The 22,832-nt window shown below is 38.8% G+C and overlaps 1 protein-coding gene across 12 annotated transcripts in view; it reads left to right on the plus strand.

Annotated features, from left to right (window-relative positions):
* LOC105670558 (Ecdysone-induced protein E74) overlaps positions 1-22,832 on the plus strand; it is a 156,845-nt gene that overhangs the window by 81,501 nt on the left and 52,512 nt on the right. The window lies entirely within an intron of this gene.

Genomic DNA, 22,832 nt, shown 5'->3' on the forward strand with positions numbered 1-22,832 from the left:
GAGGGAGTGAGGGAACGGAGGGTCACTTCGAAGCTCTATAGGTAGGTTCAAGGACGACCACGCCCTGTCTACCGCACACCATACTACCCTTCGGACTAACCAACCCCCCTCCGATAGGAACGCTACGCGGTTCGCAAACCGCCTGGAAACAACCCCTAAATTCCAGGGCCGCGTCCTTCAGCTGGCAAAGGACCTCCTCGTTTGTCCTGCAATTCGCGCGTAAACTAACAGACCTCCAGTACACGTCCGTAAAAAAATACACAAGGTGTATAAAAAAATCACGCGTATTATTTTTCGAGGAATTATAAACATAATTTTCCTCACGAAAAATTCAATTGAAAACCATTACTTAATACATCGGCAAAGTATCAATTTCAAATATCTCCAATCGCATGTTAAAATGCAAATTTTACTGAAAACATATTTAAATTTTTGTATGAATAGACTTTGCATTAAATTTTTCGCATATTGAGATTGCAATCATTGGACATTTTAAACATAATCATGGCAAATATGTATCTAAACTATTTTTGATATTTTTAAACTGCGGATACTAATTATAGCTTCGACTTATGCATTTTTTCCATCGTTCTTCAAAACGCATCTAATGCGAGCAACAGAGATCGGCTTTCACAGCGGCACGGTTGTTCTACATTTTTTGTCGACTTTCGCGGCGGAGTATAAACTTTCTACATATGATTCAGGAAAGTGTATTCAATTATCGTAGTACTATTCAAATGCAGGTTCTTCCTGAATCGCGGTAATCCGATTATGAAATATTTTATGTGTTTACACACATAAAAATATAAAATTGATGAAATGCATCAAAGTTTATAGAAAAAATCTTAATATTATTAGCTTATAAATTTTTATTAATAGAGAAAAAGTTTTCTTCTTCCACAACAAAATCTTCATTCTCGTATTATTTTAAAATTTCAAGTAAAATTAACAAATACGGATGGATGGGCTAAGAAAGATTAATATAAAATTGGAGCACACATTGGAAAAATATATACAAAATAATTTTTACGGCGCCAGCGTGTTTTTTTTTGTTAAATGAATCTATGTCTTAACCAATCTATTTTAAGGCAATGAATCTATAAAATATTTTATTACATTTTCAATAGTTTTATATGATCTTAATTTTAAATTTTTTATTTGTACAATCCTAAAGTATAATTTTCGTAGATTTATTACCTTAAATTAAAGAAACGATGATCTGATCTTCACTTACCGGTACGATGATCACAGCAGCGGAATTGTAGTTTGCACGTTGATCTGTAACATACAAAATGAAATACAAATTATAACACACGGTGTACAAAATTAATACTTCAAAAATAATTATATTGCGCATATTGAATTTTTACTAGTCCCTTAAGCAGATATTTGACAAAATTATTATATAATTATGGAAAAATCTGATTTTTCTATAAATATTTGAATATTTAGAAATATGTTACGAATATTTACGTAAAATAATCTCGGAAATTAACGACTAATATATCCTGCAAATAATAAATTGATGAAATGATTTTATCGCTCACCTTAAAGTTGCTCCGCCGATGCCTGATGTCCCCTGGATCTCTTCCTCCTCTCAGTAACCTATCAACGGTCGCTCCTTTGTAACACGACTCATGAAAATACGACGATCGCGCGATATTTTGTGCGACACTACCGTTTTTCCGACCCGAACTTTGTCGCTTCACGACAAAGAAGAAACTCGGGGGGAAAAAAACATGAAATCGCACGAAATTCCGATCCGTTCAACATTCATCGCGATAGAAGCAAACAACGGCAGAGGAAAATCAAATATTGTACAATAATGGTTGAAGATACACATTCGCGTGGATTAAAGTGTCTAAATTACTAATCCCGGATATTAATTAATCATGCGAATAATAATTGAGCAATTATTTGTAAAAAATAATCTTGAAATATTGATCGCAATCGCGATATAAAATACGGAGCGATCCTCTGTCGTCTGTCTTCCCTGAACGTCGTCGTGCGAATGGTAGCAAGGTGATAGCACGTAAACAAACGGAGCGAATTCCTATTTGACTTGTTTACGTGTCTACGCGTGTTTACGTTATCACCATTCGATCGACGACATTCGAGGAAAATAGACGGTAGAGGAATCATTCCGTATTAAATCTTATATCGCGATCGCGACAAATATTTCAAGATAATTTTTTGCAAATAATTGCTAAATTACTGTTTGCATGGTTAATTAGCATTCGGATAGCATAGAGATGAGCAATTTACTTTATTTCGCGATATACGAATGTATATCTTTAACCATTAACTGTATAATATTTGATTTTCCTTCACTTGTTCGCTTCTACCGCGACGAATATCGAACGGATCGTAATTTTGTGTGATTTTGTTTTTTTGCCCCGAGTTTCTCCTTTGTCGTGATACGACAAAGTTCGGGTCGGAAAAACGATTAGTGCCGCACAAAATATCACGCAATCGTATTTTCGCAAGTCACGTTGTAAAAGAGTGACCAATGGACTACCGAGGGGAGGAGAATGTCCAGGGGGCATCGGACATCGGCGGAGCAACTTTAAGGTAAGAGATAAAATCATATCAATTTATTATTTGTTATTTGCAGGATATATTAATTTCCGAAATTGTTTTTATCACAAATATTCGTAACATATTTCTAAATATTTCAAATATTTATATAAATCTGTGTGCGAAAAATCGTAATAAATATTAGAATATTGCCACTTCATATTGGTTTATATTATATTTTCAATATTAACGTTTTTCTCTAAAAGGAATTTGAAGTATTCAGGTTAACGAATTTAATATATAACTTGATATGATATAAATTAAATTTTACCGCTTTAAGATTAGGACATATATTCTAGTAATTTATGATACAAATCTTTACATTTATTACGTAATTTTTTTATATCCCTAATAGAATTTTTTGGGTTAAAATAAAGGCAATTAATTATTCTTTACTTCTTGATTTGATATTTAAATATTTAAAATATATTTAAATAAATTGATTGTATGCACATATTTTAAATGCTTGATTTAAATTTTTATAATAGAATTCTGTTTTTCAATTATATTTATTAAAACTAAACCGTAAAAATTTGAAAGATTATTTTAGCGAAGAAATTATGTATTTATGTCGGCAATGGAACGATACGTTTCTATTGGCAACTTCCGTGAATTCTTCAGGCCGCTTTCGTGGCACGGAAACGACTATGCATATGCATCGATGCACACGCGATTGTCGCGATTCGCGAGCGGCTTATCACCGTTTCGTATCTTAAAGTGTAACGACACTTACTCTTAAGAGATAGATATCGGCTTGAGTTTGATAAATTCGATCTCTTGTACGATCTTTGGAATTTTCAATTTTGTATTTGTAAACAAATCAATCAGTTATGATTAATATTGCCGGAAGAATAAATTATATTTTACATATTTAAATTATATATATATATATATAGTTTGGAGAATTTTTTTCGGAGCAAATAAAGAAGTAATTTAAATCGGAAAAAATGCACTATTTCAATTTCAATATATATGCCCACACTTTGAGAGTTAAAATATTCAGAGTATATATATTATATATAGGTTAAACCAACTTTTAGTTGTAAAATAACAATTTTTTTAAATTGATTTCCTTAATAAAAGAGAATTAAAAATTCTAGAAACAGATTTTAAAATATATGCGCTCTCTGCTACAATTAATATTTGCAATTATACGAAATAAAATTGATATCTCGCCGAAATTAATTAACGTTCTGCGTTTAGCAACATGATTCTGCAAAATTGATGATACAGTTTTCACTGCTTGAACATTCATAAATGAAATCGTGTCGATTGGGAAGTAGACGGATGACTCTCTTACAATTTTCTTACTTTTTTCCATTCTGCTTATTCGCGTGCAATCAAGTGAAACTTTTCGCGCGTCGTTCCGCAGTGAAAACGTTTCCATTGAAATTATGTGTTGGCAACAACAAAAGTAGCGCAATGCACATTGCGCTATCGGCACGTATAATAAAATTGATCCATTATACCATTTCATCGAAATTCTTTGAAAAGTTATCTGTATAAGTGTGCGAAAAAATATTATCTCTTTCATTTCTCCGAAAATTGTTTTCCTCCTGTACATTTTTGACATAAGAGACCTAATTGCGACATCATCGGAGTGTTGCAGTAACATAAGATAAACTTCGGCGAGCACTTGTTTTTCGGAAGATTCTTGTTCTGTCGTACTCTCTCTCTTCCTGTTTGTGTTCGTTATCTTCTTCGAGATGACAGGCTTTATCTCCTGTTATCGTCGAGGTTTATTTTCATTTTTTGCCACGCCCGCGCCATGTCGCGTAACGACAACGACGATCCCGGAAACGCTAGACGAACGTTTCTATCCGTTGAATCTCTTTTCCTGTTTTCCCACGTTACTGAGAAAGTCTATGCGCGAACCCCCTCGTTTAGCATGATTTCGACCGTCAAGCGTTTTATTGTCGATCGTCTTGGTCATATCTCCGCGAATATATATAAAGTGCATCGCGCGGAAGACTGACCTTCGACCTGCAGATAGGTGCCACGGCCATTATCGTTCACTTCCAGAAAGTATGAAGAAAGAGACGAACGAAGTCGGCAGAATGATTAAAAAGCACGGTCCAAATAATCGAGAAAAAAATGCGAGCTGATAGTGTTCGATAAAGGATGACCGTTACTGAAGCTACAAACGTAATGCTCGCGTTATGTTTAGCAGTGGAATATTTCTATTATTCCGCTCTCGTATTTTTAGCGATTGCGTATTGAAAATACGGCGGCGATTTTATTCCAAAATTTCTGCATAAGTAGATCTTGCATCGGCAAGTTTCACAAAATATTATGATGAAACGTTCCTAAATTATTTTCTCTCTTGCATCTTGTTTTTCTAATCATTTTATTTGTTGTGAGAATACGAAAGGCATCCTAGAAAATTGTGCTAAAAATATAAAAGTGTATAAAATATTTTGTCATACATACGCGATCATGCAATGCAATTTTAATTTTATTATATATTTCTTCTTCTTTTTAATATCATTATTAGATGAAACATTTTTATGTAATGTTCTTTCTTATTTTTACTTTCGTAAAAAATATTGACACAATTTGATCGAGTTTCTTTCAATTCGAAAGGTAAAAGGTTTAAAATTTTATTCAACTGCGAAAATATTAATTAAACGTGCGCGAAATTCGTGAATAATCAATATCTGGCGGAGACAGGTGTTAGTCTTGTTAGTCTCTCGCGAAGCTTCACTCGATCGAGCGTGTGCACTCAGCAGAGGATAAGCTCGGGTTGACCTGTGGTGCCAATCCAGATCTTCGTGAATCTTCCGGCGAAATAACAGCGCCCGCTCATAAAGTCCGCTCATAAAGTACGTAGCTGGAGGCATCCGGCGCATTTGCGAGGATGTACGCGCACAACGCTAAACGGCGGTACTGGAGAAAGAGAGAAAATGAAAATGAGCGAGTGCGGGAAGGAGAGAGGAAAAAACTCCGTCCGGTTCCCGCATGGCGAGAGTGAGAGAGGGCGTGGGGCCGGGACCCTGACCCTCGACAATCCGTCCCTACGCGCCCGTCTTCGGCCCCTTCTTCCATGGAATTGCGTCAGAGCTCCGTACCAATTAACTGAATACAACTCTCGCGTATCGAGAGAGCTCGTCGACGCTAGAAATCTCGGAAAATTCCGAGGCGTAATTCAGCGAAATTCAACGAGACAGATTTTTGAGCCGGAAGAAAAAAGATACGAGACTATCTGTGTACTACAGATGCAATATATATCTCGCAGACATTCCGACGTAAAATATCAACCAACAATTTCTAATTGCGTACACACGTCTGTGATGAATTCTTGAATATACGTATTTGACACTGTTCTTCGTTAAAAATATGTTAATTTAATATTTATTATGAAGTTCTTTGAATTAGGGTTGACTTTATTGTTGGATGCTTTGGATGCCATGTCGCACTCGCTTTATTATTACTGCCGATCTTGCATGAATCGGTTCTCGTGAAACGCTGTTTCCGGAAGATCAAGCTTTTTGTCACGCTTTATTCATTAATTAGCTCGTGGTATGTAATGATACCTCCGAGGAATTATCGTAGGTGGACTTCCTGGAACGATCGATAAAACGTTTCCGAATACTCGACAGTTGAGACACTCGTTGTCATAACTTAACATTTGAAATATATCATAAGCGAAACTCTCGGTGTACATTTTGCTCTTTATGCTTTGGTTTTTTACGCCAAGAGAAAATCTAAATAAAATTAAAGTTTAGTGTTGCAAAATTAAGAATACCTTCAAACGAAAATTTTTGTAAATATCTTTCTATTACAACTTTTTCTAATAGATACACTGAGAAAAATGTTTTGTTTGATTTAACAAACCGTCTGTTCGATTTTCGATGAAACAAACAGATTCTGGTTGAATCTACCAGAATCTTGTCGCATTAATAAGAATTTTGGTAGATTCAATATAGAATCTGTCTGTTTCGTCGAAAATAGAACAGACAGTTTGTTGAATCAAACAGAATATTTGTCTCAATGTACCAAATCGAAAATGAATCTAAATAAGTCTGGAGAATTTTGTTGAAAACAACTATGAAATGCAGAATTTCTGTGTAAAATAGGATATCAGATTTAGTTTTAATGCCTACATTTATATTTAGCATGATTTCCTACATATTTTAACAATATGTGATTGGACTGTAGCTTCTAAAATAGATCGTTTAAACATAAATATAAAATGTAGATTTAAATGTAAGACCAATTTACTGAAAGTAGAACAACTATAATTATCATAATAAATTCGCAAATTTATGCTTAGAATTATAGATTCTTTTATAGAACCGCATTAAGTCATCACTAAAAATCGAGAAACATTTACCGTTTGTAAAAGAGGTTAGCGAGAGTAAAATTGTGTAACTTATCTGAAATTACATAATAATTATCATTATTATTATCAGCACAGAAACGTCATCGAGAAATTTGTAGAAGTTAGGAAAAGGACGTAAGTTTGCGTACAATTTGATCACGGAAAGATGTAGATGTCCACGCTAAATAATGTATTTATTTCCTCGGCGGTACACAGTTTTTGCTCTACGTGTTCTGGATCATGTCTCTTCCTTCGTTCCTCGCTGGGATGGCGATAATGATAGTGGTGGTAGGAACGGCAAGAAAGAGAGAGAGAGAGAGAGAAACATGTAAGGAGACTCTTCTTAGCAGGTGTCGGGTCATTGGATCGCGTCTCTTCCACTCCGTCTTCTTCAACGTCTCAGGGTTTAAGGATCGAGGGCGTGTTTGAAACAGGTAAGGGCGGAAGAGCGGGCAGGGACGACGAGGAGGACGACGTGTCGGTCCCGGATTATTTTTTGCGGGGTTGGCCTCGATAGGACACCGCTCTTGACGGAGGATTAGCGTGCTGCCCCGATCGAGGGATACACTTTGAGGCGTCTACAAAAGTAAGGAAGGGGAACAAGGTAAAGAGAGAGAGAGAGAGAGAGAGAGAGAGAGAGAGAGAGAGGGAGAGAGAAAAAGAGAAAGAGAGAGAGGTTCTGCGAGGACTAGTCGTTCATCGCTTCTCCGCGTCGAAGGGAGACTATTTGCGAGCGGAATGGATGTCTGGGTTGGGGTAGGACACGCCTGGAAGGACGTTCCGAGGACGAGGACGGAAGGGGTTGGAGGGGCCAGGGGGGTAGGGGTAGGTCAGCACCCACCTACGCGCCCCCGGAATCGATATATTCCTTCGATCTCTTGTGACATGTACTCCCGGGCAAAAGCTTTCGACGCTTATAAAACCTAACCACGCCTAAAGAGGGGAAAAAAAAATATCGCGCGCGCGTATCCTGACTTTGCCGGCTGAAACTTACAAGCTCGGACCCCGGTTCAATAGGGTGCGAGCCCGCTCGCTCGTGGGGTTGGCTCGCCCGAACCCCCGGAGGCTCCTGATCCTCCGCTTTTTCGTCACACTTGAACTTTTTTCCTCAACTGGCGCTTGTACACTCGAGCATACGTAACGACGGAAATTGGTTTGAACAAGATCGTTGTTCGGAGTGTGCAAACGAGAAATCCACAATACAAATACTTGGCGCGAACATATTTGTGCCAATTTACTCTAATCGACATGTTTGAGTGTGTGAGCGCCGCTTTAACAAGCGAATTGATCAATTATAATAAAACACGAAATGCCATCTAATTTGAATTTTTAGAACTAGAAAGATTTATTGTCATTTTGTCATCGGCAAAATTGATTTAGTCGTTTCTTCTGAGATAGAAATCGATATGCGAAATGTTTGAAATATGAATTGTTAGTTCGTTACGCAAGCCGCATGTTCGAAATATATGACGATATGAAAGAAAGTGAATACATAATTGCGTTTAATACTGCAAGTGTTGGCGTGCAAGTGTTCTACTAAATTCTCTCTTGATTTCGCGGCAATCCGCGCCCACATCGGGGAAATGGCTGCGCGTGTTTACACGCTCACGTAACACGCCGGATGATTTATGCGCGAACACATTGATACACTGGGTGGGACCCGCTGATAATGCCGTATCTCCCGCATGTTTCTCTCTCTCTCTTCCAACTTTGTCGAAATCCAAGCCAACTGGCGAGGGGCGAATGGGGGAGGTGAGGGCGGAATCACGCGAGGTATCGTTTAATTAACTCCTAATCGTACGTTGCACCGCGACATACGATCATAAAAGCGTCACGCGCTCGTAAACGCGTCTGCTGTACGCAAAACAAGTATGCACACGTAAGATTGGTTTCGAACGTGTACGTAAGTGCCGTCCGTGCACACACGCATACACACGCGTGCGTACAAGAGCAGCCACCTCAGGGTGCATCAGTCAAGAGGGTGGAATGACGTAGTGCGTTTTAAATACGTTGCCTGAGGTATTATGGACAGTCAGGAAGTATGTAAAAATATACGCAGAAAAATGACGTAATCTTGACTTTACATCCACGTATCGGACAGATATATATCTTTGGCCTTTTTTACGCGACCTCCTTAACATTATCACGCGCCTAAGATAAATGTTATTTGTTACGAGAGATCTGCGATGATAAGAGGGTGCAATATTTAATCTCCTTTCAATTTCAAGATGCGCTCAAGGCATTTCCCGCTAATACAAAAACACGGCTCGATCGAAGATGAATGAACCGTTCTATTTCGATAGTCACACGTGCCTATACTCGTTCGTTCGTTTGTGCGCATTTATTTTATTTTTTTTTGCCGCTGATCGGACGTATTTTACGTACGCGCTAAAGTATGCTGATAATACTTTTTTTTTTAATTACATTTGAGATAGAGATATCTTCTTCATAATATTTATATGAATTTGTTGGATATTTTATTGTTTTATATATCTCAACGTGCGACTTGCGATTCATAAATACCGAGATTCGCAATTAAATTCACTATTATCAGCAATGTGAGCAAATTAACGTCGAAAATAACTCATGTTGCGCGATTCAATATCATTCTAATACGATAATAATGTAATGAGCGATCGAGTGGAAGTGGAGTATCGCTTTCGATCGATTCTTAATATTCGTTTGTTTCACACGTCACTTGATCGAGAACAAAAAGCAACGATTTCAACATCGGGGGAAAAAAGAAAGAGAAGCGACATTTCTTCGTGTAGAACGGCTTTCTCGGTTTCATCTTCTTTGCGCCCGATTGAAACTAATCGATAGGACGCACGTTTTCCTTTTCCGCGATAAAAGCGACGGAGAAAAATCCGCTCGACGGAAGGAGGCTGATGAGGATAAGGAATCGCTTTCGATACGAGCTCTCGCTATTTTTACATTCCCAGAGAACGTGTCACGCACACATATACGGTACACGCACACGCTCTACGACTGCTGCACCATGCGCGCGCGTCGGTTGCGTGTGAGCCTGCCCGCGTGTAGGTGTGTAGGTGTCGTTCTTGAGGGTACAGGTAAATGCACATGCATGCAGTTGATCAGTGGGTAGGGAGGATGCGGGGCGCGCGGAGAAGGAGGACAGTTGCATCGAGTAAGCGCGATGCAATGGAAAGAGAAGGGAGCGAGGGGAATGTGCGGGGGGGGCATCGAGAGTAGGAAAATTCAGGTCGCGCCTTGACATACTTGCACTTACCACGTGCATCGGCCGAGCAACGCATGCGCTGAGAGCGCATCGCCGTCAATACACCGTTGTCGTAGCTGCGTTCCGCATGCAAACGCGATTGGCGCGAAACTGCCGAATTCGCGAGACGCCTGGAGTCTTCGGCACTCTCTTCCTGCTGCCGCGAAATTTTTCAACTTAGCCCTGATTCTTATATTCAACAATTAAACTTTAAATTGTTTACAGTGAAATTTAATTATCTTTGTTTGCGAAATTTTTTACGGATAGTTGAAAATTGTCAACAATTATATATATATATATATATATACACGTGTTAGCAACACTTTACCAAAAATATGCCGTGTATGAATAGTAATATCTTTTTTATAAAAAAAAATATTTAAAAAATAGTTTGCAATGAAATTTAATTATCTTTATTTGGGCAAAATGTTTTACGAATATAGTTGAGAAATTGTCACTCGAAAGTCCGTTTTATAGAATTTATTTTTCATTTCTTTATGAAAGAAATATCACTATGTACGTGTTAACAATATTTTAGCAAAAATATACCGTATGAACAATAATATCTGTTGTATAAAAAGGAATATTTTAAAAGTAGTATAAAATAGTTAAAGAGGAATTATTCGATTTCCTTTTTGAAAATTTCCAATATCGAAAAAGTATCGTTGTGCATTAGCACAACGTAGCACAATTTCGATAAAAGTATCGCGACATACATATATTTTTAGAAAAGTGGTATAAATGAAACAATGTGAACATCTTTTCTTCATGCAATTGCCACTTTTGAAATCGAAAGAAATTACGATGAGAGATTCAATAATGATTGTATTAATTAAAACTTTCGTGCATCGGGGCAACGGCCAAAGTTGCCGACATTATCTCCGTATTCTTTTTTTATCAAAACGCAAGAGTCCAGTAACTATCGGAGCTTCATGAATTGCATAAATTGCATAAATTGTAGCCAATCGCGATTATTTGACAAATATGCGGGATATTGCGAAGAAAACCGCGATTACAATTCGATCTGTTCCGTGCGACCCAATTCGCGCTTACAGTTCAAAATAACGTCGAAATCTACCCGACGTCCGCCTACAGATAAATATTACATACATCGTGCCGTTTGTGCATGCGACGCGACATTATGAATTCGGTCACTGCACTTTCGGCCGTAATCTCGCGCGCGGCACGTGACAAAAAATGCATATACGCAAAAATCCATAGCGATACAGAGGTAAAATAGCATAACGCGATATACTACCGTGGAAATCGGGGTTACAGCATAACACACCGTGGAATGTATTCCTCATTTGGACCTATTTTCTTGTTCATTCGTTCGATATACAATAGAATGTCGTTTCTGAACGCGCGCAGTTTCTTAGGGAAGAAAAATAGCATACTAAAAATTTAAGAGTGTAATTATAATCTTACGATCACTTGTTACAATATCACGACGCGCGATTATGTCGGGCTAAATGTCACAAAGTTTTCATGAATTTCGTTCTAATTGATGCATTCGTCGCGAATCGCAAAGAAAGATTTTTATATTGATGAAAGAGAAAATAGAAAGAATAGTCTTGGTACAATAATAAACTGAAATCTCATCAGACGGAGTATTCTTGTAACTGTATGCTCATTAAGTATTTCCGCCCTTTGCTGTGTCCTTTTTGAGCCTCGCTCAATTGCATCTCTCTCTGAAAATATAGATGATAATCTTTGTGTTTCTCAGATAAAAAAAAAGAGAATTGAGAAATAAATCAGATTAACATATTTAATTTGCCGATATTACGGAACATTACGGGAAAAAAAAGTTGTTTTTAAAGGGACACAATTATTTTGTAAATATTTCAACCAAAGCGTGAAAATTCTGTTGCGAGCTAAGAAGAAATGTTGTAGAAATGTAGAAATTTTACCAAACTAATGACGCAAAGCATTTCGAGAGCTAATAGATCGGTGCGTAAGACGGGCTTTAAAGCGATGCAACGATGTAAACCCGACTCGCCGGCCTATCTAGGCCAGGGCTAGCGTGGCGAACGAGCTCGCTCGCTCGCTCGTCCGCTCGCTCGCTCGTGCGCGAAGCGCGCCTGCATGTATGTATCTCTACACGTATACGCACGTTACCTGCTACGTATGCATATATGCAGCCGCGATATACCGCGTCTCGGAAACTCCGAAACGGTGACGGATAAATAGGAAGGAGGGAAGAGGAGGAGGTAGTCTCGCACGGCTGGACCGCATATCTTTGCACTATCTCCTTAAGCGGAGGAAACGCACACGCATATTTATGTACACGACACACGCGAGAATCGGCGGACCGATACGCGCGCGAAGAGCGCGATCTCGATCTCACTTTCGATCCGCGCAATTCGCATAGATCCGTCGCTATCTTACGATCGTTTGTATCGTCGGTGTACCACTTCGAGTAGCTGGCTTTAATGAGAGACGAAGAATGATGTGAGAATTCATTCAAACGTTGAATTTAATCCGGGATTGTTAAAATTAATCGATAGCCCGATTTAAAGAAAATGGACGAAAGCGTAAAATTATATTAAACAATTTTCTAATAAATTTGAGTTCTTGTTTTAACTTTTGTAAAACGTTTTGACATAAATTCAGGCAAAAATTACAAAATTGAAATTAGCAACGACTTGTAAGCGCACCATCGCGGCATTTGGCAACAGATAATTCGCATTAATGGAACTAAGTCAGTATAATAAAGTGACATGATAAAAAGAATCGTAAAGATAGATTGTACTATTGTTATGTGCTTACCACACATAAATGTAGAAAACAACAGGGATCGCGAAAGAGTGCTATCGCAACGTCGTTCGCGATTCAAGTGACACCGAGTCGACGAACTGAATAAAAAAAATTGCGAAAGCCTCCGGACGTTGTATTATTAGATCGCACATATCGTTTCAAATACAGTTACCTTGACATCGACTCTTGACGGCATCGACGAGGCCGCGAAACAATGTGTTACTCGAACGTCTAAATTTAATGACTTCGAAAAAGTCCCGAAAAGCATGAGTCTCTCTTTCCTCCAGAAAGTGAGACTTCTCATTTGATAATGTCCGTCGCGAGTAATTTGCATGTGCAAAAAATAATGTAATTCTTCATGAAAATTGTCATGACAGCTTTCACTTCTTCAGCGAAGTGTCATAGCGAAGTGCTCATGCTGAAAAAGAACGCTGACGCGCGCGAGACGTATTCGCGGTTAACAATCGACCCAGAACACGGCGCAGATAATCGGCTTCGCATACGATGAAACAGGCTTGCTTCGTCGTCGTATCGGCGCTCTCGGCGCACACCTCGTCGAGTAAATAATAATTCGCGTTCGAGAGTCGTCAGCCGTAGTCGATCTAATGGAAGCTCGAAGGAGGAAATAAAACCTGGCTCACTTTTAACTGCTCTTGTGTGATTGATTACGATCACTGTAAACAAGTGAAACACTTTTACTTTTGAGAGGAAAGGGGACCCGCTTTTTCCGCATTCTTCTCGTGTTTTTGTAAAGAGCTTAGCCTTATTTTCTAAAATTCCAAAACATTCGCAATTATCATCGCAACTTTGTGCTTCATTTATTTATTTATTTATTTAATTATATTTATTTTTTAATGAATGATCTTTAAACGCCGATAATAGGAGATAATTACATGAAAATAACAACGCAGCCAGACATGGCAGGTCAACGATCACAATCGCATAAGTTTCGCTAAAAATTCAAGTAACAGTCGCGTAAACTTTGCATCATTTGAATACGCGGATGACAACGCGATTTTTTTCAAGTGGAAATTTGCACGTAATCATTCGTTTGCACAAGTTACACAAATAGGAAAGGTTGCGAATTCAGAAATAAAAAGCCTTTAACTTTCAATAACATTCTGCGTCATAAAATTATTTGAAGGCAATTTTCTCCTAATACTTTTGTAACTGATAATATACATTATGTTTGTTATTTTTTAAAATTGATAACGTTGACATAGTTTAAAAGCTGAAACTGATTATGTGAATTGAATTTATGAATGTTTTGTCGTGCTACGACTAGCAAGATATTAAAACATTTTGTAATTTCCAATATATCCTTCAATATATGATGCTGAAATGAAGCAAATGTTTCAATTGAAAATACTTTCAATCCAGAGGCAAGAAATCTCTCTGAAATAACTTTTGCCGGTCATAAGTTTCCAGTTTTTTTTATTTTCCTCGTGCAATTTTTTCGCTTTGTCGCATTTAGGGATGAGGATTCGACCTCCGCTTTTAATAAACTCCGCTGTACTCGAAGCCGATCCTTTCCGGGCTCGCGTCACCTCTCTTTGTCCGCTTGATCGTGTATCCTTACTCCGAGCCCGCTTACTCGCGTCTTGCACTAGGTCTAGAGCTATCTCTCGCGGCTCGACTCGCCGGCGGTTCGCGAGAATTGCAGTTGCAGTTGCGTGCCTGGTGGGGGTACGCAGGCCTTGAGAGAGTTCGGTGCACCTCCCGTCCGTCCGTCTGTCCGCGTCTTGCCTCTTTCCTCCCTTCCGCACTTTCCCTCCTCCCGCTTCTCCTATTCTGTCCACCTTCTTCGTCCACCCTTCTTTCTTCCTCCTTCTCCTCCTTCTCCACCGCGTCCTGCCTCCTTATCCTCGCGCTCGACGACGACTACTTCCCCTTTCCAAGTCGCCAGTCGAGACGCATTACATGCAAGCTAGCTTCGCACATGGATACACATGGTCGCGATGCACCCGTATGCGTTTGTATGCGGATGTGTGCGCGCCGCGTGTGTGCATGCGCGTGTCCGCGTCTCCTCGCCTTGTCCCTTTCGAGAAAAGGAGATACGACATGGTCTTTAGGTAGCGCAACTCTCCGCTCGACGTGCATCTCACGAACAAACGGCGAATTTCTCATCGAAAATGTAGAATTAGCGTAATTGTCACTGGCACAGGCCGGCCTTTCTTTCGGCGTCACGAAACCGAAATTATATGTTACAGTTTTAGATTTTGTAGAGCTTTTATAGTGAGATTATTAATGGATGGCAGCGACAAGAGATGAATAAATTCTTTAAAGCGTTTGTAGCGAAATCGCAAGATTCTCTATATAAAATCCAGGTTTGGTGAAAAAACGTACATATTTTTAAAATAGGCACTGTATTAAATTTAAACATCGTGCAGAACAATAGAAAATTTCAAATATTTTTTTTTATTAAGACTATTATTCATACTTCCGAGCCTTCATAAATATCAGCAAACTAGAGAAAAATGAAACTTTCCTTTTGCTTAATATATAAATTGCTCGGATCTGGTATTTGTGTTCAAATACGCACTTTATCTTATTGTCACGCTCACACTTTTCAAAGCGAAGAACATTCGCTTTATTTTTACTCATACGATCCAATAATTCTCCGCTTGCCTCGAATTGAACGACGGTTCGACATCTCTCGCCGGTGAATAGCAGCGCGAGAGACTGAAAGTGCAACCATGTTGCGTATAGGCAGCGACTGTACGTGGATCTGTGCCAAGTCGCGTACAGTCAACGCGGTTAACTCTCTCTGGTAGACACAATAAACGTGTTTCGACGGTATCCTCGTCCTGCCTCACGACGAGGTTGACTGTTCCGCAACGACGAGTGCACGTCAGAAGGAAGCGAGGAAGTCGATCGAGATTGACGACTTCGATGTGAAAATGCGGCGACATGCGCGATAAAATTTAATCAGAGATATCGAAAGATTCACAACGTCACGCTGCTAAATAAATTAAGAAATCATTGCGCTGAAATCAATTAAGAAATCAATTAAGAAATCATTGCGCTGAGACTTAATGTATATACGCGAAAGAAATAAAGACTTTTTCTCTATTTAACGAAAAAAGAGAAAAAAATTCTCTAATTATATCAGATAGATTAATATTTAATAGATTTATTTTGGAAAGTTGATTCGCAAATAAGATTATTGCAAATTAAACTCGAATAAATCGATTTAAAAAAAGTGTTTTTAGAATATGAATGTTCGTCTGGCACTATTTAATTCTGAAATGCACTAATTTCGTTCAGACAGTGTCATCTGATTTAAAATTAAATTTTATGATTAAATTTAGATATAAATTCCCAACAATTTCCCCGAGATCGCTAGTATTAAAATAATTTCTAACTTAACAATATTATATCGCTCGCAGCGATAAACCAAAATTGAGAGCGCAAAGATCATAATATTCAATTTAAAAATAGGAACGATGTAAGTCAGCCAGGAGAAAAAGTCGTCTTCAGTTTGATAAGGAGCTAAAGTCAAATGTATGCGAACCGAGACACTTCATGCAGCAGCACTAACCGAGATTTCGCGCGATGACACGGTCGATCTCGGCCGCTAATCAACCGACCGAAGATGAGAGCGGAAGAGAGCGCGGCGTAATCGAATGTAAGAATTGCAAAAGGCGTATTTAGCAATGAACAACGAGGAGAAGGCCCTGCTGGTCGTTCCGGCCGCGTGCGACCGAGCACATTGTAGACACAATAAAGGGGAACGTTTTAAACAATAACCTCGCGACCGGACGTGCGTCTGAGACGCGCGAGTGGGAGAGCGTACGCAATGCATGCGTGAGTGCACGCGTGCGTGAATGCGGGCCACAGTGTGTGTGTTGGTCTCGCTGAAATACGGACCTTGGAAGCCGTTCGTAGCGGATCGAGGGAATCTTTCCGGTTCTCGCGGACGTGAGTCGAGGGTATTCTTCTTCTTCCTCTACTTCTTCCCCTGCAACTTCGCCCGTTCTTGCCCACCTCTTTCTTCCGCACCTTCCCCTCTTCTTCTTCTTCGTCTTCTTCTTCTGCTTCGACGTGTGTCCTTGGAAAGTCGCATGCACGGGATTGCTTCACGGTTTCTGGCACCTTCTCGTGACTGCTCGTCGAACACGCGCCATGTTTCGCAGGGCGCGCGGGACGAGAAGTTCTGTTCGTGTAAGCACGCACTGAGAATTCCTGGATTCCTGCGACGATCGCGCGTCGACGAAGGACGATGACAATGATAGACGGCGGCTGTTTTAATTACATCTGAATTGCGAGAACTCATTTATAAGAAGAGCGTTTCGTGAGCGAAAAATATGTTTTGCGACGTGCATCCAGCTCATGTCTCACAATTAATTGTAACTGTAACTTTTGTTTAAAAATTGAGTTTATTCTTTGTCGTTAATTATTTATTTTTCCGTAATAATGATTACGTATAATACTGTTGCAAGATTTCGAAAATATTCCACATATTTCTAAGTCATTTTTACTTTTTGCTCGTGGAAAGCACAAAACGTTCACTGCTTTTTCTATCAGAAAATTTCGACGATGGAAAATATTTTTCCGCTATTGTTATGTGGAACGCAATGGCGATTTCGCCGCGACTTTTCTTTCTCTCGTGTTCGACGGTGATTTTCGCAGCGAGAAGGAAAACGAGACGGAGCAATGCGCGCGCGCGCGGGTACTTACGCGCCACGGATCCGCACACTTGTGTCCTTGAAGAGTCTCGATCGCGAGAGGAGGTTCTTTCACGGTTTCTGGCACCTCCGGGCTCATCCGCCGCGCCGCGTAGCAACCGCACGCACTCGCTTCTCTTTCCAATCCTAACTTGGGGATGTTTAAATTCAACAAAAATATCAATATTTTTCCTCGATACTTACTCCAAACAGGAGTCCTTGCAATGTCGCCTATTAAGTTCCAGTTAAAATAAAAGATTTTTTGCGACGATATTGAATAAAAATGAAAATATCTCATGTAAAACAATTTAATGTATATTGAAAAGATGTGCACAATGCCGTATGATTGTTGCGTGAAACGTAAATTGGCTTTGATTTGCTATTTTCTGCGGGATCTTTTGTCATGGAGGCACTCGAAATTTTTAATGAGCTATGACGAGAAATCTTTAACTTACCCTTTTACTGTGAATCATCATCGAATGACGAGAGTCCTCTTGCAGAAAGAGGGATTCGTAGAAGAGGAAATCATCCGCGTCGGGGAGAAACGTGTCGAGGAAAAGTGCGCGTTAGTCTCGGCCTGAATCGCCAGCTAATATCTCTTCTTCCTCTCTTTTCACCTTTCCGCAAGAATAGTGAAAAATATCAAAAACGTTACCGAGCCGGCGAAACTAATGAATCACGCAATATTTGGAGAAATTGAACTCTCTGTGCATCTCCTTCGACTCTTTAATTATAACATTCGATTGTCGGCTTATCCAATATTTTATACGCATTCTTGAAATTTAATATTCTATATTAATTGAGTTATTTTGTCATTAGTTATGAAAACAGTATTAGCCACAAACTACAATAAAATTAGATGTAGATTAAATTAGTTTATGTTTTGGTAATAATTAATATCAAATTAAAAAATAATTTAATAATCAAATTCTTTTGAATTTAAATAAAAGCAAAGTCTTTGTGTTTAAAGAAAGATAAAAGTTTATAGATTGTTAAAAAGCTACAGAGATTTGAAAATGGTCTTTTAAATTTTGTAAATTGCAATGATTTCTCCAGCGTTGCGCCGATAAATAATTTGTTGGCTGTTTTGCGTAATTGATTGTTGATTTCATGAGATTTGTTTCGAGAGGTACGCAAATAATCCAACGTTGATAATATAACAGTGAGATTTTTTCGAGTTGCATCCTCTCGTGCGGCGAGAGCGGCTCGACGTGCTGTAATTATCAAGAGGCACATGCACGTCGGCGTTTCGTGTTAACTTTTTCTGGTAATAAGCCATTTAATCGAATCGCCACACCAGATATTAATTGCGAAACGACGGAGGAGGCTCGGATTGACGGGCGTTGGCGAGAAAAGAATGCAACGGGATGCACTTTCTTCGGCAGTGCACGCGTACTGTTTCGCAATCTTGTTAATGTATCAATTAAAGGAGATATCTTTCTCCACCGCTGTGTAATTTAATATATCGTGTCCGTAAAAGGCGATGATTTATGGAGATCTTTGCGACGTTGTTTCATGTTTTCCCACCTCGAATCAAAGTATTTTGACACAGCATTTTTGCATATTTACGGAAATAAAAAAATGTATGAAAGACTGGAAGTTTTAGTTTGTGTTTATTAATGATATGTAGCTTATTTAGAAAGCTATTAAGGGATTGTAGAGAATAGATAGCGAGGCCATGCTTTGTATGGTAAAAAGTAAAATGAAATTGTGAGTAAGCTCGTCTTCGATATCGGCGAGCGAGAAAAAGAGATCGAGATGACAATTGGAAAGGTTGACGGCGCTCGACGTAGAAAGTCCGAGAACGAGAACGTGACGCTTACATGCAGAAAATTGAACGGCAGGTAGTTACCAGCTACTACGATGATTGCGATAAATAATTAGCAGATACGTTACACACGTATGCTGCTTCGTACATAATCCATACATGTAATTAGTCTTGCTCGATGTCGATTATCGATAGGTAAATAAATAATTCGATAAACGAGCAATTAAATGAATGAATAACTATACAGAGTAGTATAAATAAGCGCGGATAGCAGAAAAGCGGCCAAGGAAAGAGACATAGAGCTCGTTAGAGTCTATATTTGCATTTTTTTCGAAAATTGCAATCTTTCATTTTATGGTAAAGATAAAAAAAGGAGTATTAAGGTGATGCAAGTTTTGATTAAAATTTAATTACGTCAAATCAACTTCAATAGACACTCGTAAATCTGCAATAAAAAACACATAAAAGTAATAGAATAAATAATTAAAAAGATATTCTTATATTACTTTGAATTGTCCTGTCTATTCTTTGAATTATCATCAGACAATTCAATGTTGCGTTAAATGAATACATCGCAACGGACATAGTGACGGATTAGAAATCGCAATTTTCCTGGATTGTGCGTTGTTTTGAGATCGGCGAGAGTTACTAGTTTTCTCTCCCGGGCCGGCAGCGTTGGCCGTTTTTGCGCTAAAATAACTCGGTACAGATTCGCCGTCAACGTGGTGGCTTTGCCCCGCGAAAAAACGACAAATCGAGTATATTAACGTCAGTTTCTGAACACACGCGCGCGGAACTCTTTAATGCAAATGTCTCCCGCCATGCTGACGCGAAACTCCGTCACAAAAAGCCGCCACACATGCAGTGATACGTCGCTCCTTCGAAGCTCCACTTCCGATAATTGCGTGCGAAATAAAATTGTTAAAGTCCGAAAGTATTTAAAAGACCGTTCATCTCAATTTCTATGGGTTTTACTTTTACAAAATTTTAATTCAAGCTTTAAATATTTAGAATTTCGATGTTATTGACCCGAAGCAGAGGTTCGCTTGGATTTTATACGAAAAATCGGTTATTTAAAACCGTTTGTCGTATTCAGTATTAGCAGTTTGATATGGTTCGATTGATAAGTTCGTCCTCTAAGGAAAACGTCGTGGTTGGCACGATTGCCGACGATCGTATCGGAAAATGTCACTTGACTCTCTCATTGTTTACTTTGAAACCTGATTTCTTTTTTTCGAGACGATACTTCAGATTTGGGCATTGTATTATTGTACACGTTAAATATTTGATACATAGTGAATTTAATATCAGTACATGATTTCTAACTGTACTCACATTACATATTTTAAAATACGTGGTTTAACTATATATTTCATCAATTATCTTTTATATTTTTACATTAACTGAAAGAGATGAAAAGTTATATTTCAATATGTGTATCATATTTTCTTCATAATTTGTTTTCGGTCATATCATTGTTGAGTTAACAATAGTTTACTGTTTGTCACAAAACATTTTAATTAATTTTGAACTCTCAATGTAACATTGCTTAACACCATCCATTTATAGTAGCATTATATACGAGTGGGATTGGATTTTTATTCAAGAGAATTGATCGCTCTACTAATTCTCTCCTGGTTGTCACGGGACGCTTGCCCTTATTGATCGCTATACTTTCTCAGGGGTGCGATATTTTAAACTTAGTCCTTATAAATTCCGATCAAATTGTTATTTAAAAAAATTGTTTAATTAAGAATAAATGGAGGCGCAAAATGATATTTTTTTGTGAAAGTTACCTAAGAAAAAAACAGGCCAGCTAATTATAATTACAACAAAGTTATAAATAAGAAAGAGTACACGCCACTTAGTGCGTTTTTACTGCCACAAATAAATATAAAGATTGCTTTCGTCTGTTGAAATTGTAATTCACGAAAATTGCATTGGTTTAAATCTCTATTTTGGTTTAAATCTTTGTTTGAAATTGTCAAAAAATGATTTCATCGCTATATACAATTCTTCGCCAACATCTCAGTCTTAATATTTTTTATTCATTCGTTTGTCTATTCTTTTCCTTTTTTAAGAGAGCAGGATTGTGATGAGAACTTGTTTGAATGTCGTCTAACGTCATCGCGACGGAGAGCAGCGTTCTCGTCAAGGAAATCCTTTGAATATGACGCGATGCGTTCCGAGAAACGGAGACTTCTTTCGGTGTCTCTCTGGCTGTGCCTCCGGCAGCAGAATCTCGGGAAGCCGGCGTGTCAATAATTTGCGGTTTATCACGATCTATCGAACATCTTACTGCGCGCTTTTCTCGCTCGATCAGATTCGCCGAGTCCTTATTCGCGCGGCACGCGAATGCACGGGGTCTCGATGTCGCTCGAGAGCGAAAGATAATCGACCGATAAGCGGTCGCCGATAATCCGAACGATTTATATACGATTCCTATCGTTGCTACGCAAGAGTTCACTCCACCAGAAATCGCATAGCTGAGCTACTCCACAAAATGTTCCTCGATACGAATCGATCGATACTTTAACAAAATATCAAAAGTGAAAAATTCGATTTTCTCAAATGCAAAATTGACGAAAGATTATTGTTTAATTAGAGCGAAAAATTATATAGCGCGCAGATTAGTCACAGAATTTCTCGTCGCAATTTGTACGATAAAAATTGTAGGGATAAAGTGTTATATATATATATAAAAAATTTCTCTCGAAGTGAAATATTAAAGTAGTGTCTTCTCCGCGGAGAAAAGATATCAAGCTACCTACGTTCCTACGCTCGGTTGCTTTTTTTGATGAACGAAAGTGAGTCGCTATGACGTGGACGACGAATCCGTGGCCGGTGGCGAGCGACCGGCGCATTACGAAACGTCACCGCTTCGAAATTCGATTCGCATTTCTCCATTGCAAGCGGCGTAGTTGCACCTGTGTTTACCGGCTTGCAGCAGCGTCCGCGCAACTCCGGATTGGAAGAGTTCCTTCTCCCGGCGACCTCGCCACGCACGTTCACCTATACCGCGAGGTGCACACTTGTACTCACATTCCCGTGCTCTCCTCTTCCTGCGACGGACCCGCTCGCCACAGCAGGCGGAAACAATGTCAGGGACTCTCGTGAGTCAAGAGAATCAAGCTGCAAATTTTCTGCGACGTTCGCTCGACGAGATACACGGCGCAAAAATAAACGGCGCTCAGATTGCATTTTATTTTATAGAGATAACGAATTGTTTTTTTTTTTTTTTTTTACACAAGAGGTACATTGCGACATGTATGTATAGTTGGTATCAGTATGCGGTATCAATGTATACGCAATTATTATATATTATTTATCATTTCAACGCTGAAAATAATACGGAACGCTGGATGATAAAGGATCCCTGATAAAAAGTTTTTGCTATTCGCTTCGCTCGCTTTATATTCGAGCTTATTTTGAGATTCAAAACTACTCGTATTTCTCGACGTCAACGATCGAAGGTTAATGTCATACGAAGTATGGATGCGTCAGCAC

The sequence above is a fragment of the Linepithema humile genome, chromosome 8, assembly GCF_040581485.1.
Source record: "Linepithema humile isolate Giens D197 chromosome 8, Lhum_UNIL_v1.0, whole genome shotgun sequence".
Classification (NCBI taxonomy): Eukaryota; Metazoa; Arthropoda; class Insecta; order Hymenoptera; family Formicidae; genus Linepithema; species Linepithema humile.